Below are 12768 nucleotides of genomic sequence, written 5' to 3'. Positions count from 1 at the left end.
GTAGATTGCTTTGGGTAGTACAGACATTTTAGCAATATTCTTACAATCTGTGCACATGGTGTATCTTTCTTTTATTTTTGTTGCCTTCATTTCCTCTCATCAATGTCTTATGGTTTCCAGAATACAGGTCTTTCACTTCCTTGGTTAAATTTATTCCTACAATTATTCTTTTTGATTCACTTGTAAAATATTGTTTTCTTAATTTCTCTTCTTATTACTTCATTGTTAGTATATAGAAATGCAACCGATTTCTGTTAATTTTGCATCCTGAAACCTTACTGAATTCATTTATTCTAATAGTTTTTTCTTGGAGTTTTTAGGGTTTTCTCTATATATACTATCAGGTCATCTGCAAGTAGTGACAATTTAACTTCTTCCATTCCAACTAGGATGCCTTTTATTTCTTCTTCTTGTCTGATTGTTGAGCGTAGGGCTTCCAATACTATGTTGAATGACAGCAGTGAGAACAGACATTCTTGTCTTACTTCTGATTTTAGGGGAAAGCTCTCAGGGTTTCCACAATGAGTCTGATGTCAGCTATGCATTTGTCAGATATGACCTTTATTACGTTGAGAGATATTCCCTCTAAACCCACTTTTTTTTTAGTTTTTTTCTTTAATCAGGAGTGGATGTAGAATTTTATCAAATGCTTTTTCTGCATCTATTGAGACGATCATATATTTTTTATCTTTCATTTTCTTAACGTGTTGTATCACATTGATTTGTGGATATTGAACCATTCTTGAATCTCTGTAATAAATCCCACTTGATTTTGCTAAATGATCCTTTTAATGAATTGTTGAATTTGGTCTATTAACATTATATTGAAGATTTTTACATCAATATTCATCGGGTATATTCATCTGTAATGTTCCTTTTTTTGGTACTGACTTTGTCTGATTTTGGTATCAGGATAAGGCTGGAATGAATTTGAGTGGATTGTGGAATGAATTTGAGTCATTCCTTCCTCTTCTGTTTTTTTAGAATAGTTTGAGAAGGGTGAGTATTACTGCTTATGTGTTTGGTAGAATTCATCTGTAAAGCTTTCTAATCCTGGACTTTTTGTTTGTTTGCTTGCTGTGTTTTCATTATTGTTTTCATTTTATTCTGGTAATCAGTCTATTCATATTTTCTATTTCTTCTAGATATAGTCTTAGGAGATTGTATTTTTCTAGGAATTTATCCATTTCTTCTAGGTTGTTTAATTTGTTGGCGTACAGTTTTTCTTTGTATCTCTTATAATCCTTTGTATTTCCGCGCTGTTGCTTGTAACCTCTCTTCTTTCATTTCTTATTTTGAGACCTCTCAGGGTTTTTTGTTTGTTTTTGTTTTTTGGATGCGCCTGGCTAATGGTTTATCAGTTTTGTCTATCTTTTCAAAGAATTAGCTCTTAGTTTCATTGATCTTTTCTATTCCCTTTTTAGTCTACTCCATTGATTTCTGCTCAAATCTTTGTCATCTTCTTGATTCTACTAACTGTGGGCTTTGTCTGTCCTTTTTCCTTGTTCCTTGAGCATTGTTGGTTTGATTCTTTATCAGAGGTTTTTCTTGTTTGTTGAGATATGCTTGTGTTACTATAAACTTTCCTCTTAGAACTTCTTGGCTATATCCCAAAGATTTGGAAACATTGTGTTTCCATTTTAATTGGTCTTCACATATTTTTTTCAATTCTCTCTTTGATTTCTTCATTGACCCATTGGTACGTATGTATGCATGTATGTATGGATTTATTTATTTCTTCATTTATAATACCATTCATTTATTATAAAAGAGAGACATGGAAATTATTTACATTATGAAAGATTTCACAACTCCACTGGATGGGAGTCTTCACATGCCATTTCAATAATGATTTATTTTAATCTACATACTTTCTGAGAATGTCACCACCTCTAAATAAGAAATAATCCTTATCATCTAGAACTACTTTGGTGCCTCCATAGTCTGGGAGAAGGACTCAAACTCAACTTTCACACTGGGTGAATCTCTCCACTGTTTCCTTTAGAGTCTGATCCAACAGTTACTATGGCTGCTTACACTAGTTTCTTGGAGATTTTTCTGGAAGCATAATGCTTCCTTTGGTTACAGTTTCAGCTGCACTTCTTTCAACTAAAACTCGGTCAGCAAGGGGAAGAAACTTTCTAAATGCCTGTCCTGCCATGACTCCAGCTGCCATGACTGTGTTCTGGAGCTGCTACCACCAAAGGAAACCATTAGTCCAACCCATGGGCCACATGACCTGACCCACTGGATTTTAGTAGCGTGTTGTTTAGTGCCCATGTGTTTGTGTTCTTTTTTGAGATTTTTCCTTGTAATTGATCTCTGCTTGCATTCTGTGATGGTCAGAAGAAACGCTTACTATGATTTCAGTCTTCTTAAGTTTATTGAGACATTTTTTGTGGCCTAACATGTGAACTATCCTGTAGAATGTTCCCATGTGCCTTTGAAAAAAAAGTGTTTATTCTGCTGTTTTGAGGTGGAATGTTCTGTATATATCTGTTGAGTCCATCTAGTCCAGTGTGTGTCATTCACAGTCACTGTTTCCTTATTGATTTTTCTGCCTGGATGATCTCTCCGTTGATATACATGGCATGTTAAAGTCCTTTCTCTTATTGTATTATTGTCCATTTTTTCCTATGTTAATATTTGCTTTATCTATCTGGGTGTTCCTCTGTTTGCAGGGATATTTACAATTATTATATCCTCTTGTTGATTCATCCCTGTATCAGTAAGTAACGCCCCTCTGTCTCTTATTGCAGTCTTTGTTTTAGAGTCTGTTTTGTCTGGTAGAAGTATTGCTACCCTGGCTTTTTGGGTATCATTTCACTTCCATTTGCATGGATTATCTTTTTTCCATCCTTCACTTTCAGTTTCTATGTGTTTAGATCTGCAGTACGGCTCCTGTGGGCAGCAGAGAGACCCAGTCCTGTAGGTGTTGTTTGAAGTTTATTTATTTATTTACTTAAGTTGAGAGAGGGAGACAGACAGACAGACAGTGTGAGTGGGGGAGGGGCGGCAAGAGGGTAAGAATCCCAAGCAGGCTTCAAACCATCGGCACGGAGCCTGCTGTGGGGCTCAAACTCACAAACCATGACATCATATTTTTCATTTCAGTTACTGTAGTCTGTTGTTGGTTTCTTTTCATATTTTCTTTTTTCTTCTTTAAAATATTTATTCTGGGGAGAGAACAAGTTTGGGGAGGGGCGGGGAACGCGGGGACAGATGATATGAGCAGGCTCTGTGCTAAAAACACTGAGCCCGATGTGGGGCTTGAATGCACTAACCTGAAGATCATGACCTGAGCGGAAGTCAGACACTCTACCGACTGAGCCACCCAGGCGCCCCTGCCTTTTTGTATTTTCTGCCTCTTTGTTGAAGTTCTCACTGAGTTCATTCACTCTTCTCTCAATTCTGGTGAGAATCTTTACAACCATTGCTTTGAACTCTTTAACACATAGATTGTTTCTCTCCATTCCACTTAGTTCTTTTTCTCGGGTTTTGTCTTGTTATTTTGTTTGCCACATATTTTCTCTTGTCCTCGTTTTGCCTGACTCCCCCTGTTTGTTGCTGTGGGTTGGGTCAGTCAGCTCTGTCTGCTGGTCTTGAAAGTTGTGGCCGTGTGTAGAAAATGTGTTGTGGGGCCCAGGAATGCAGTCCCCCTGGTCACCAGAACCAGGAGAGTCCCCTCTCTGGGCTGCATGTACCCTCCTTTCGCGGTGGGTACAATGCTGTGGGCACTCTGGTGAGCGAGACTGCCCCCCCAGCCCACCCCACCCCCTGCCTGGCTGGCTGCAATCATGGGCCATGACTTCTCTGAGGCACTGGTGAGCAGGGCTGGCCCCCAGGCACTGCCTGCTCAGTGTGGTGGGGAGGTAACCACTTTGGGGGGGACTTCGGTCCCCACTTAGCCTGCCCACCAGATGTGACAGAGTGGGAACTGCTTTGGATGGGTGCTTGCGGCGACTGGCAGGTCAGGTGGGGCTGTTTGCAGGGGCGCATGAGGTGGGGTAAGCGGCACCAGCAGGAAAGTGCCGGAGTCCCCTTCAGGGGTCCAGGAAGGACAGGCTAGCTGAAGTAGGGCAAGAAAATGACCACTGCTAACACTCCCCCGCCCCCAGCAAAATCCTACCGATTTCCACCTTTCCAGCACCTGCTGTAACATTAGTCAACAAATGCCCTTCACATCTGACCCAGCTGCTTTCCATGCTCGGTCTCTGACCAAGCAGGACAGCGTGCTGGTCCTTTAAGAGAGGCATATAGGTTTTCTAGGGCTCTCCCGCTTCAGAGGAGAGCAGCCCCACTGATTTTCCAGGCCATGTGTTATGGGGGCTTGTTTGGTCTGTGCAGTTCTCCGGGGTGAGCGATGCCCGGTGCGGGGCTTGCTCCCCTCCTCCGTGAGGGCCTCTGTGCCCCCGCTGTTCCTTCTCCTTGTGGGGGTTCGGTTCCCACCTTGTCTCTGCCCCTCCCCCCTTCTCCATGTGGCTCTCCTTATGTCCCTAGCTGGGGAAGGGCTGTTCTGCTAGTCTCCAGGTCGTTTTCCAAGTGAGTGGCTTTATGTGTGGTTTGTCCCCCAGCGTGTGTGTGGGAGGGGGGCTCAGGATCCTCTTCCTCCGGTGTCCACAGTTTCTACCCAAAGTAAAAGGCCCCCTTGTCCTTCGCAATTTACATGACAAAGATCAGAGAGTTCTCACCAACCACCTTAGCAACAGATATTACATTCTAAACGAGATTCATGAATTACAGGATACCGTAATATAATAACGGGTACTAATGGTAACCATGCTAACAACAGCCAAAACTTAACGTATATACTAATGAAATAATGAAAATGAATGTAAGTTACATGAGGGCGGGGACTTTATTTTGTTCTCTTTTCTCTCCCAACCCCTCTCCACTAACGATTATCTGGTAACGTTGAGAGACTGAATGAATGAAAGTCTCCACATTAAGAAGAATGTCCTTCCTTATTAAATAAAACAAAAGGATAAGAAATGAATTGCATGAGACAAAATAAGGAATGACTTCTGTAACAAATAGGAAATTTGCCCATGAAAACTGGCCAGGAAAATGCCGTTTTCGTACTGTTACAACTTAATTGAGTATAATCTATCCCACAGAAAATGTTTGTGGAAGCAAAATAATGGTGTGAATTAGGTATAGGTGATGTAGCTAATAACTGATTTAAGACATGTTAGAAATTAATGAAGAATTATTTAAAACTGAGAGTCAGTGTGATTATTATTAAAATTCTTTCAATGATGTGAAGAAGAAAAACAACATGGTACATAGAAAAATAATGCATTATTTTAAACAGCACCTAGTCTTGGTAAGTTAGATAATAAGTAATATATAAATACCTGTTAATGAATGGATGAATGTCAGTTTTTATTATATCATACTGAAGATGAGTCTACAGGAAAAAAGGCTAGTAAGGTGGTTTCTACCAAACAAGCATATTAAAATAGCAATTTTAGGGGCACTTGGGTAGCTCAGTCGGTTGAGTGTCTGACTGTGGCTCAGGACATGATCTTGTGGTGTGTGGGTTCGAGCCCTGCATTGGGCTCTGTGCTGACAGTGTGGAGCCTTCTTTGGATTCTGTGTCTCCCTCTTTCTCTGCCCTCCCCCTCCTCAAATAAATAAACATTAAAATAAAATAGCAACTTTAGTTCGTATTTATAAACTTTTGCCTAAAATAACCATTGTGAAATAACTAGGAGAGACTCATAATGATCAATAGACCAACAATTCATGGCCAAATGAAAATAATGTTTCTTGCTAATTATAATGTCTCACTTGATAAAGTCAGTATTGCAAATTACCTTATTCTATGTGGTAGGAAGCATGAGTAGAGCCATACTGTTTGGACACTACCGTGGTTAAATTTTAGTGGTCCAAAGAATCCATTAAAAGTTGTTAAAAGTCAGATTCCTGGGCCTCAACCCTAAATGATTCTTATTCAGCACATCTGGGGACAGTTTCCTGAATCTTCTATTTATAACCTGCATGTCAGGGACTCCTGTGCAGGTAATCTGCTGTCTACATTTTGCAAACCTGTTCTTGAAATTCCTGCTGCTGTGTCCTTGCTCAGAAGATTCAATCTATTAGTCAATAATGAACCTGAGATACCCTTATTTTACGAGGACATTTTCCTTGTAGCTTCTGGGCATTCTTTTCGGGCTTGCCTTCCAACTAGATCCCATTCCCCTTAGGTCTACTCTGTCTTTATGAAATTAGTATCCTTACTCACTCAGGACTTGGGTTCATAAGTAAGACTACTCTGAAATGTCCTTTCTTGTGTAATCCTTATTGGGTTTCAATAACCATGTTTTTAACACCCCACTATTTCTATATTTTCCCTCCCTCACAGCGTTATGAAACAGATCAAGTAACATTAGAATCAATTGCTTTTAAGAGTTTGTAAAATTCCCCTAGGACCTTATGTATCTTACGCCGTTAGCAAGAGGAGAAACTAGATCTTTGATCAATTTCTCTATTTCTTTTCCTTGTATTTGAACTATTTGGCTATTTATCACTCTGGAGTATATTTTATGTATTAGAATCCATATTTTCAGTCTTCCATGTCTCAGATTTCATGGGTCCATGAAAATCTGTGTTTTCAACTTTTCTGTTAGTATCAGATTCAGAAAACTAGCTTCATGTGCTTCTTTGAATTTCATCAATATTGATGAATAGTCCTCTCTTTTTCTATTTTGAGTATTATTTTGATATCTTACTCTTTCCCCTTCAATTAACTTTTAGGTGAGCCATGGAGAAAATGGAAGCAAGTAATTTAAAGAAAAAATTTTTTAATGAGAAAAACAATTTAAAGTGAGCGTCATCAGGGGCACCTAACTGGCCCAGTTAGTAGAGCATGTGACTCTTGAATCTCGGGATAGTGAGTTTCAGTTCCGTGTTGGACCTAGAGCTTGCATAAAGAAAAATAAATAAAATGAGCATCCTCAGAAGATGGGGAAGGTATATGCCCACATGCAATCTGTCATTCTCTATTCCACTGAATCTTGTAGTGTCCCTGACAAATGAAGCTTGTCCTGTTCTAATGCATTTATATAATACTTACCTGGAAACATGAAAGAATGCCACTCCATTTTACTAATAGTGCAAACTGATTACAGGTCATTTACTTAACATTTTTGACACTGATGTGTCAGTGTAGATTTCATTTGGAAGACAGATCAGCTTTTATATCTACCCATAAATTTGATCCAATTAAACATTTTCCAAAGGCTACGAATGCTTCAAGAGATGTAAAATTCTTCTAGGCACCTACGCAAGGGCTGGGGTCAGGAAATATGGCAGACTGAGGTATTAAGAAAGCAATGCGTGTGTGTTCATGTCAGAATGGTTATTTGTCTCACTAAATACTCCCTAAATCCTAAATAGCTTTAGTTCACTTACTCTAACGGGAGGCACACATTTGGAGAAAGAAGATTCTTAAACCTGGTCTTTTTTATGCATAAAAGTGAAACTCTCCTTTCTTCAAAGCTCATTTGGGGCACGAGAGAGGTTGTCTCCTATCTGTAGGTAAGTGATGGGGTGAAGGCAGAATTCTAATAACTTTTCCAACACATGTTGGCGCCTGTTGTCTTTTCTCTCCCTCGGGTGAGGGATGGCTCTAGTTATGTTCAGAATTTCTATAAAAATGCCCACTGTCATAATAGGTGCCAGTGCCTGCTAGTGTTCAATAACTAATGGATAAGGATAGGGTATATTCACACCTTGAAAATGAGGTGCTGAATTTTTTGAATTTCCTTCTGGAGTTCAGCACAATGCGAGTCCCCACGGAGGTCCGCCGGGCGATAACCTGTCCCAGGGCTAGCCGGTGATGACAGGGAGCTCTATTTCAGTATGTTTTGTGCAGGACATCACAGCTTTGGATGCTGGCCTGTCATCAGTTATACACTAGTGGTGCTAGAGACTTGGGGAATTTGTCATTTGAAAGGGTTCTGAAAGTCAGAGAGGGACACCAGGATCCTTTGGCATCAATAATTACATGTATCAAGTGAGAACTTGTCTAAAAGCAACTGAATAAACAAACAGCATTTTTTTAAGGTTTTTTTTTTTTTTGAGAGACAGAGAGAGACAGAGTGAACAGGGGAGGGTCAGAGAGAGAGGGAGATACAGAATCTGAAGCAACCTCCAGGCTCTGAGCTGTCAGCCCAGAGCGCTACATGGAGCTCGAACCCTCGGTCCATGAGATCATGACCTGAGCCAAAGTCAGATGCTTAACTGACTGAGCCACCCAGGCGCCCCATGGCATTTTTTAAAAGTGTGTTGTAATGTTTATTTTGGAGAGAGAAAGAGAGACAGAGCACAAGAGGGGGCACAGAGAAAGAGAGAGGGATGGAGGATCCGAACCTGGATCCAGGCTCTGAGCTGCAGCAGAGCCCAGTGTGGAGCTCGAACCCATGAACCGTTAGATCATGACCTGAGCTGAAATAGGATTCCTACCAGACTGAGCCACCCAGGCGCCCTCATGAACTCAGCTTAGGATGCAATAAGTGGGTGGTGGTATTTTTCAGGGCTGAGCCTGGGAAGAAAGAGCTTTCAATCTCATTTTTAGCAACTCCTATGACCAGACACAGTGTGGACGGGCTGATAACATCAGTGGAGTGGATGTAATCTGATTAAATTATTTAACAATTTCAGATTTTTAAAAAAATCAGCTAGACAAATGGAGATGGGTGCCAACTGGTGTCAAAAGGCCATTGCTCCTGTAAGAATAGGTAGAATTTTAAGTACATCAGCATTCTAGGAGGGAATCTGTATTGGAGAGCTTTCTTCAAAGTGACCCTGATTTCGTAGTTTTGAATTTCACCATGACGACGGCAGTCTATCAGTATTTAGTGGGCCTTGTGCGATAGTTTCTGTATAAACGTAAAGGTGACTCCATCAGTATCAGGACTTATGTTTTTCCACTTGTCCACTCAAAAAGATGGCTCATTTCCACAGGGACATGTGGGGACAGGTGGGGACAGGTGGGACCAGTCTACCTGTGCAGTCCTCGCAGAGTCATCCTGCTTAGGTCAGACAACCATGACAACCTCCCCCTTCCTACGCACACTTAGTGAGTCACCTCTTGGCCCGCGGTCCCAGCGAGCTCCCCAGGTCCTGCCTGACCTAGAGGTCTCGTCTCCATGCCCTGGGGAAAGGACGGAGTCAGCAACATGGAATCGCTCTAGGTCATGCTGACCTGTGTGGTCCTAAGATGCAGACATTAGCTTGTTCAGCAATAATTATTTCCCTTCTAATCTCGTCCTTGTATTTATTTTCCTGTTCTTTCATTTGCTCCCAGTATGTTTCAGTGTTGTGGAAATGGCTGTTTTCCCAAAGCCCTTAGCTGGGTAAGCCTAGCGTTCACCGGCTACGTCTCTCTCTCTTTTAGGGATTGCATAGCACTCCTGGAAAATATGTTCGTGTAGTTTGGGGTGATGTAATTGTTCTGCCAGAAAGATTTCAATCCCTAGATATGATATTTTGTGCAGCCTTATAAAAATGCTTTTTTTATGGGTTGTTTTTTTTTTTTTGAGAGAGAGAGAGACAGACAGAGCGTGAGCAGAGGAGAGGCAAAGAGAGAGGGAGACACAGAATCTGAAGGAGGCTCCAGGCTCTGAGCTGTCAGCACAGAGCCCGACGCAGGGCTCGAACTTACAAACCGTGAGATCATGACCTGCACCGAAGCCAGACGCTTAACCAACTGAGCCCCCCAGGTGCCCCTGAAAATGCTCTTTTAGTACCTTGTCACAAAGTTGTGGGTTTAAAACCGTCCTAAATATTTAGACAGACAATGAAAATATCAGTACAAGTGTGGTGTGCCTTAAAGACAACTTCGATTTACTTCTTTGGCTTCCATTTCCGTTCTCTAAGTTGTGATGAGATTTTTTTTGAACTTGGTTGATTTCTGGTCCTCGGAAGAGAGTGTCTGTGAGAGGCTTTCCTCTCTTCCCCCAACCCTACTGTCCGCCGCTGATTTGTTCCCGGTGAGTGACAGCAACTTCACAGCCTCAGGTAGCTCTTCAGCTCTTTCATTTCTCAAAGCTGCCTTATCTTTTCTTTCTGTGTATCTTAAGATTTTGTTGGGGCATGTATCTGAGGGCTTTACAGGTTTTGTCTGAAGATCCCTGGATTGGAGTCTTTGATTTATGTTCCTGCCGAGAATCACCCAGGAGTCTCTCTGTGCAGCTTTGTCAGCAGCATGTTTTAGTGCAAGGCCAGGCCCGTCCCTGCCCCCTGGAAGGACAGCTTATCCAAGTGTGCGCTGGGAGAGGCCCCTTAGGGGGTCCCCGGTGTCCTACAACTCTGGAATTACTTTTAGGGTTGAAAAAAGTGCTCCAAGATCCCGCACTCTCCTACCCATCTGCAAAATACTGACCAGCTGGCAAACGCAGAAGTCCATCAGGTTTAAGGATGAATGGAGAATGCGGTCATGTGCCTGTGTCGTCCCTTCCTGCTGCTTGCTTTGATCTGAGCCCATGGAGATTTGCGACAGGACCGCATGAGTGCAAGAGCCTTAGGCTTTTAGCTGTCCATGAGAATTAGTTAAGGAGCTTTTCTGAGCAGGAGCACTAAGATTTCAGACGATTCCTTTCCTTTCAACTCAGTGATAAATGCAAAAGAGAAAAAACACAATTTCGTTTGCTTTCTCTTTTCTAAAAGTTGTACCCATGGATCCGTGGGTCCAGAGTCTATATCTGTCCTGGGCTCAGAACCTCAGTGAGAGGTAAAGCCAAGCTACCAAAGCTCCGGGACACAGAACCGGAGGCTCTGAGCTTGCAGATGTGGTCACCCTGATGAGCCAAGCCCTTGTCACTGTGTGTCGGGGTACAAAAGAACCAGGGAGACAAAACTTGCATGCAGTGACATGGCCTGTGCAAAACCCCTCTTGGGATTGTTCACTTGACACAGGGTCATACACATGTGCTATGCAGAGCGCAGGTGTTTTTAGAGGCGCTAACACAATGTCCCCTCCCCGCGTTGTTCCGGGCACTGTATGGCACAAACTCAGGACAGCAAGCCCCCCCTGCCCCCCGGAACCCGCTTTTCGTCCATGGTTGGAAACGGAAGGAAAGTGAGAACAAAGAGGGAAAGCTCCTGAAATAAGAGCTCAGATGAATGTTCTGACAGGGTGCCTCATTTCCAGAGAAGTGAGGCAGCCCATTAAAAATGTGGAGACGATTCAGCGATCTGAGCCCTCTCGAAACAAAAGCAGCTCAGGCGAATCGCAACAAAGAAATAGATGGAAAAATACCTCATGATTTGCCTAAAAACTCAGACCTCTGATTGTCTTTGAGAAAGCTGTTTTAACAGGGGCTTGTGCTTTCTATAGAGAAGTACACCGCGTGTAAATGCTGAGGCAGATTAGGGGGAAATCCAACCAGATGAGTTCTTTCCAGGCCATTAAACTATACTCTTCATCTGAGCTATTTACCTCTTTTCAATATTAACTGGATCCGTCTTAGTCTGGAGACCAACCATCAGTTTTATCATGCTCTCTCTTTTTGACTTCTGGCCTACCGTATTCATTGATCACTTGAATATTTTGAGTAATATAAACCATTTCCCATGGCCTAATCATAGAATTAAAAATTTTGAGTGTAGGCAACCCAGAAAACTATCACTCAGAAAAGCCCTAGGTCTTCTTGGAAAAAGCATTGCCCTTTCTCTGTGTTTATTTGTAGTTAGTCTTTGTCTGAGACCTTGAGATTTATTGTCTACTGATTATACTTTCTTCTGGAGCGCCAAAATCAGGAGACCTGTCTGCTTTTAGACTCATGTGGCAAGATTATTTCTTAGAAGGCATTTCTCCAAAACATATCACAGGCATTAATTTGTGCGTGCATCAACTGGAGGCTTGTAGCTGTGGTTCCCGTCAGTTGAACAGCACTCCTTGTTAGCTTGGTTCCATATTATATTGATTGGTCCTTCCTTCCATACTCCAAGGACGCTGGTTTTCCTTTGCAGGATATATCTTGAGTCAGTGTTAAACTTTCAGCATTAAATCTATCGTAGACCCCTCCTTTGTATTGCTAAAGGAAATTTTCAACTGACCCAGCATCCTTATAGGTAACAAATTACATTTTGTGTTTCCCCAATGCCAATGTTTATTTTGGTTTGAGAGTCCTAGGGACCTCTGGATCTTACTCCTTTCTCCTAGAATGTGTGCAGTAGATTTCCAGGAAGCCCATTGTATTGAGCGATGATTTATGTTCATTGCAGAGTTTATAACGGAAGGAGTCCCTGTGATCTTCTCTTTGTAGACAGGCTATTACAGTCATAAAAACTCTCCTGTATGAGTGTGTGTACCTCTCCTGTCCCCACTGTCTTATGAGTGAACAGCCTTTGGCCTACTGAATTAAAAACAATTAAGATTAACAACAAAAAAAGTCATTCAGCCAAGTCTGACTGCTAGAGAGTGGGGACACTGGAAATAGCATGCCATTTATAAGTTAAAATGTCCTACTTTTTCTAATGTTTTCATTTTAAAATGTGGAAAAGGATGACATTTGGCTGTCAGAGATAACATTTGTGACACATTTTGCATTTCTACATGTGTGATTCTTAGTGTTGGTTATGAAGTAGACTTCAAGTAGTTTAGAGTTTTCAATATAGGATTTATACAAAAATTTTTTCACTATATATATTTAAGATTTTTGCTGTTAGGTATATTAAACTCAGAGAAGCGCTTCTGGAATCTAACTCACCGAACTTACCTCAGTTTTATGTATTCTTTGCAATACACTGCATTAAGTA

General features: G+C 41.6%; 1 pseudogene; it reads right to left on the bottom strand.

Moving 5' to 3' along the window:
- Nucleotides 1-1858: 1858 nt before the first annotated feature.
- Nucleotides 1859-2161, bottom strand: LOC115296589 (annotated as a pseudogene).
- Nucleotides 2162-12768: the final 10607 nt, after the last annotated feature.

This window comes from Suricata suricatta, chromosome 7 (genome assembly GCF_006229205.1).
Source record: "Suricata suricatta isolate VVHF042 chromosome 7, meerkat_22Aug2017_6uvM2_HiC, whole genome shotgun sequence".
Lineage (NCBI taxonomy): Eukaryota > Metazoa > Chordata > Mammalia > Carnivora > Herpestidae > Suricata > Suricata suricatta.
The sequence above is the reverse complement of the archived record's forward strand: the minus strand, read 5'-3'. Positions and strand labels throughout refer to the sequence as shown.